Genomic DNA, 6093 nt, shown 5'->3' with positions numbered 1-6093 from the left:
AATATATATATATATATATATATACAAACATTTTTCTTATTTTTAGATAATAATACTTCTATACTAATCTTCATTCACATTCAGAAAAATATTGGAATATATAAACAATAAATATATGACGGAAAATTACTGTATATGACGCGTGCATTGTGACTAATTTGTTGTTATTTAACCTTTAAAGAAATACAAAGATAATTATAATATTGATATTTTCCTGAGAAAATTTATTTATTTATATAGCTCACATAATAAAATTTTAATTTCATATTGTAATTTATTCATGTATAAATGTAATTTATTTTTATTTATGACTTATATTTTTATGGTCAACAAATCGTTTTTTTGCTTCACGTTTTTGAGAAGAAAGAAAATGTGTTCGAATTATTATAATATTATATTATTGCTAAAAAAGCAATTTTTTTTAGATTTTAGGTTAAAAATATCAACTTTTGTATATTATATGCATATATTATTACATTTATACTTGCAATTATTTCATATGTAAAGGTAAAGCTATCGAAAAATTAATAATGTTTACGAGATATTTTATATTTTGTGGTGCATACATTGACATAAAATATTAAATATCTTGTAAATTATATTAATTTTTCGATAGATTTACTTTAATATTATTATATGTGGAATAACCAGAGAAATTATATTAAATAAAAAATTATTTTAAAAAACTTCCATATGATCTTAAAAAATAAATAGATTTTTTCGAAAATTAATACCAATATTTGCCCTTCAGATCATACAACTTTTTAAAACATTTTTCCGTATTTTTTTCATATTTCCCGAATATTCGACTTTCTTACATTTAAAATAAGACACATATACCTTTTATATTTAATAAAAAAAGATTACTAAAAGAAATTATTTTGATGTTTGAATTAAAAAATAAAACAAATTAAAAACGATTTGATAATTTTTTTTTTATAAGTTAAAATTAAATAAAAAATTTTGATAAATATTAATAATAATTGATCCAGCTCTGAGGACCTTGACATATTGTATATTGTCAAGATCATGAATCACATTGATCTTCAGAAGATTTTAGCACTCGTTACTGGTTCAAAAATTATTAACAAATTATAAAAGAAAGTTTAAAAAACTACGTTTTTTATTTCTGTCACAATGTTAAAAACTACGATCTCACATCCTCTTTTTCTTGCGTAACAACTTTCGTGAAGTGAATTCAATCCCATCTTCCTCTCTGCCTAAGGGCGAACTTCCCACGCAAAGCGGGATCTATCTCATCGTCCTCTTTAGGAACGTTTGTATGCAAAGCAAGATCTACCCGCATGAAAAGTCATTATGTCCCTTGGCGTAGCCCAAGGGAAATGAGGGACCTAGCTTTGCGTGGAATCGGATGTCCTTTATAGGCAGAAAGAATAGTGAGGTGGACTTCACTTCACTTGGAAAGTCGTTATGCAAGAAAGGGAGAGTGTGAAATAATTAACATTGCAAGGCATTAAAAACATTTTGTTAATAACTTTTGGATGAATAACGAGCGTGGACTAAAACCTTCTGAAAGTCAAACTGAATCATGACCTTAATAATATATGTCAAAATTAAGCTATTATCCGTTATTGTTAATATTTATCAAAATTTTTAACGATTTAGTATCTAACTATTAAATCAGTACTTTGAGCAGTCCTGGTAGGATTCCCTTGCTCTTTTACGCTGCAGAACGTAACATATTTTGAATTTCTTGTTGAGAATAAACTGATATTCGACGATAATGATATGAACGATCTGTTTCAATGATATCACTTGGTAGATCTCACAGCACTACCCACATATTATATGTTGCCTACAGATTTACTGGTATTGTATACGCGAAATTACAACGATAGTAATTTATGTCGTGTAACGTCGTGCGAATGCCACAATTAGGTTTGCACTTGTTACAAGTATGTGTTGGTCGTGTGGTAATTGCGCGAATCGTATTCATCCCGAATCACGCAGTCATCGTATAATTATAGCTACATATTTCCTCATCTCATAACGTATACATGCTGCGAATGTAATGAATGTATTAATTTCAGACTGAGATTCTTGTGTTAATATGATTCACAACAAAGCGCTTCTCTTTCGACTTGGAAACGTTTTGACATTTAAGAACAACTATCATTGTTCCAATATCTTTAAAATAGAACTTACTTTTAACATTTTCTATCACAGTTGGCGTCTTATAGAAGGAACGAATTTTAACATTTCTTAATTGTTTAAAATTAATTGCGAGATATAAATACATTCTGTGTGATACATAATATCTTCTTATTATTTACATTACTGATATTTATAAATTTTGTTGAATCATTTATAATGAGATATAACACATCCGTTAAATGTTATAAAAAAAATAATTTAAGTTATTAATTGTTGAAATGTGTGAATTTTAATTATAAATTAGCTTTAAATTCTATAAATATATAAATAGAGAGAAGTATTGTTAAAAGATTTATTAGAAAAAAATTTGATGAATTTTAAAATAAGTATAATCAAATTTGTTTAAACAAGTGACGACTAGTTAATGTCCGAGTATGGCTTTGAATAGTGTATGTATCATTAAACTAAGTGCAGACTGTAATTAATTATAATTTTGCAAACAATACAAATCGATCGAGTATTTATCTGAATTCAAAGCTATTTGTGAAACATACGACACTCCACGAACACATAACTGAAGTATTGAAATAACATATTATGAGGAGGCTTAACTACAACGTAGTTTGAATCATAAAAGCAGTAACTAGATTGTTGTTTATCGAAATGAGGCAAATGGTGCACAATGGTGCTGTGTATAGTATCTATAGTGTATAGAATATTTCATCAATCATTTACATTTATAATTATAACAATCTTAGATTGTAATTAATTCCAAGAGTTAAATTCGAATCATTTTAAGCATCAGATTTATCTTATTTTATTGTGGGATTATTTTAATAATTAATTTTTTCAAATACCTTTTTAAATATGATGTTTTTAAATATCTTTTTTCAACATAACACACAATACAAATTATGAGTTAAACTATTGTATAAAATCGGCACGAACTTTCCGGACAACCCAATAGAATGTGCTGAAATCCTTTTCTCATTATATGAAAATAGATACCTACGGATAATAACTTTGACAGACGCCAATGCAAATATTGGCGTATGTCGAAGTTATTACGCACATGCGAATTACGTAGAATATGTTTACAGTTGGCGTGACTAACGTCAGCGGCACCATTAGCGAAATTCAATGTGGAAGAACAAACGTGCTTGACCTTTTAATGTATGAACGTCGTCGTGTGGGTGTCTGCACCGCTATATATCGTCTATACTCATCTCATTTATGATAAGAGCATCAGTTTGTCCTATTCTCGTGAGAGAGACAATGGCAAATGGAAAAAAATTTAATTTAACAACGTGCAATCAGCGCAATATCATTTTTAACAGGTCTTATTGTGTTGTCATCACATCACGTGTATAAGCTATCAGGCGTTCTAGTGTATTATAGGTACAATAATTTACTGCCTGAAAATTAATAAATGGAAACTTTTGAACATTGTAGAAATTATTACATTATTATCATTGCTTTATTATAAAATGCAAATAAGAACATGAGAATACAATATATATTTCAGGAAGGTTATAATGTTAGTAAATATAAAATAAATAGAATTTATGTGCCAATTGCAAATGAATAATTATTAGATTTTTCGTGATGAGAGAGAGAGAGAGATAGGGAGGGAGAGAAAGGAGAGAGAGAGAGAGAGAGAGAGAGAGAGAGAGCGTGTGCCGCGCTAATTTAATTATTATTGACTAAATTATATTGATAATTTGTGATGAAATACTGTCATATTTTGCTATTGGTTTCATATGCTCTCTTTAATATATTTCGGTAAAAACTTACGCTGTTTATGAAAAAAAAAAATTAACATAATCGAGTAATTAAAAGATTGTTTGCGAAAAGACTTGAACATACTTATATCTTTATATGCTCAAACTTTATCATAAACAATCTTTTGATTATCTGACTTTTTAAAAATTTTTTTTACTTTTTGTAATATATACTTCCGTTCATATATTCGAGATCGTTTGCAATTTTTTCGCATTTCACAAAAACGTAAATATCTCGGTGAAATTATAGACAAGTTTTTTAAAATGTATTTTGAAGAAAAAGAATACAGTTTCAAAATCGGGCATTTGAATTTTGTCTCTATGATATATATAATATATTTTCCTCCTAAATTATATAAAATTGGAAATTGACATTTTTTTCAGTATTTTTGTTATTTTTGTAAGTGCTCTACCTGGATGGAAACAATGGATCGAACAAAATTTAACCGATTAGCATTTTAAAATAGACTTTTTAAGCTTTAATAAAGCTTAAAATTTAAGCTTTTTAAAAAAATTGTTACGATGCTTTCTCGCAAAGATGTATTTAAAGAACTTTTGATATATAAATTGATTAACCAAAGAGGCATGTTTTGTATGAGTACAGCTGCTATGATCTAATAATTGCGTCGTAAAGCTTAATGCGTATTCTTATATAAGCGGTGTGTACTTTTGGTTTTACCCTATTTATTTAAAAATTATTTATATAAAAATGTAGAAAATTATGATTACATTGCGCTTTATAAGTCATTATAAATCAAATTATTTGTTATTTTATTTTTTGTAATTGGTTCAGAACACATTTATGACTAAAATTTTTTGACTGATATAAGGCTCTGATACTAGCTTTTTTAATTCATTTTTTTCAGTAAGCTTTATAATATATATTTGCACGTCAAGGAAAAGGTATTTCAATTTTTACACAATAACATTTTGATGTTAGAAAGATTATGCTGTCTTTTTTGTCAGGCTCTCTGATTGACTAATGCTTTTGCAGGAAAGAGCTAGAAAGTATTTGTTTGCCTCCCTCTTCTCTGTTGAGTTGTTGTTTTTTATAATTTATTATAATTTAATGTAGGAAAAACGCGTATTAGTATATATTATAGAGTATAGAGTTTACTGATTTTTTGGATTTTTTTGGCTGATACTTTTAGCTAATAATGATACGGCCAAAACATTTTTAAAAGAAAAATGAAAGAGAGATGAAAATTTCTTAGCTTTATATCGTGAAATTTTTGCTTTTAGTTGCTGGAAATTAAATGTTACCACAACAGTGGCGATTCATATTAATATCTTTTCTGTTTGAAAACATGTAGCGAGCCTTTCAAGGTGCACTTTCAAATGCGTCGCTAGATATGCTATCAAATAATTACTGAGATTGTCGCTTCCATGAGCGTCCACGCCATACTAACCACTGGAAAATTGTCTCTAAAAACATATCCTTCGTGAGATGAGATGCAATATCAAAATATTTTTTAAATACTTCAAAGTATAAACAATTTATGTCAAGTCAAAATAAAAAATAATTTTAAACTTATCAGTATGATATGTATACACTGTTTCGTACTTGTGATTATAATTATATGATAAAATAATTATGGTTAGGAACTCCATTTATAGTTATTACTACTATAATATTAATAGTAATAATTATATTTTTATAGTTTTATATCAGAATCATTTTCAACGACCAAAAATCTATAAGTATTACTTGATCGCGTTTGTGGTCTAGAAAGAAAGTTTTGTAAATTGCTCGAATATTATTTGTAAATTGCTCGTATCGCATTAATAATTTATAATTTATATCCTTTATTGTATACTCGGAATTTTTAATATATATTTAAATTGTCACGCTTTAAAATATGATATTTGTATACGAATAATTAACTGTATTGGTTCCATATATTATTGAAGTCGTTAATATTCATTAATGATGTCGTTGACATCTTTCATTATTTGTCGCAAACGCGTTTTGAGAAATAATTATAATGCGACTCGCGTGCCGCTGCCCGACTCAATCGCATCTCGTTTTGCGCCGACGGCAAGTAAGGTCAGCATGTGTATACAATACAGTAATGTTGTATACATTGCAAAAGACAAACATTGAACACCGGTGCCACTGTGCCAGTCGATTCCTTGTTGCCATGAAACTTGTACGTAAAGAGAAAACTGAGAAACATTCAAAACATTACAATTAATC

The 6093-nt window shown here is 27.8% G+C and overlaps 1 protein-coding gene across 1 annotated transcript in view; it reads left to right on the top strand.

Moving 5' to 3' along the window:
* Positions 1-6093, top strand: part of LOC108688766 — a 33127-nt gene that overhangs the window by 13457 nt on the left and 13577 nt on the right. The window lies entirely within an intron of this gene.

The sequence above is a fragment of the Atta colombica genome, unplaced genomic scaffold (genome assembly GCF_001594045.1).
Source record: "Atta colombica isolate Treedump-2 unplaced genomic scaffold, Acol1.0 scaffold238, whole genome shotgun sequence".
NCBI lineage: Eukaryota > Metazoa > Arthropoda > Insecta > Hymenoptera > Formicidae > Atta > Atta colombica.
This window is presented reverse-complemented; position numbering and strand designations above follow the sequence as displayed.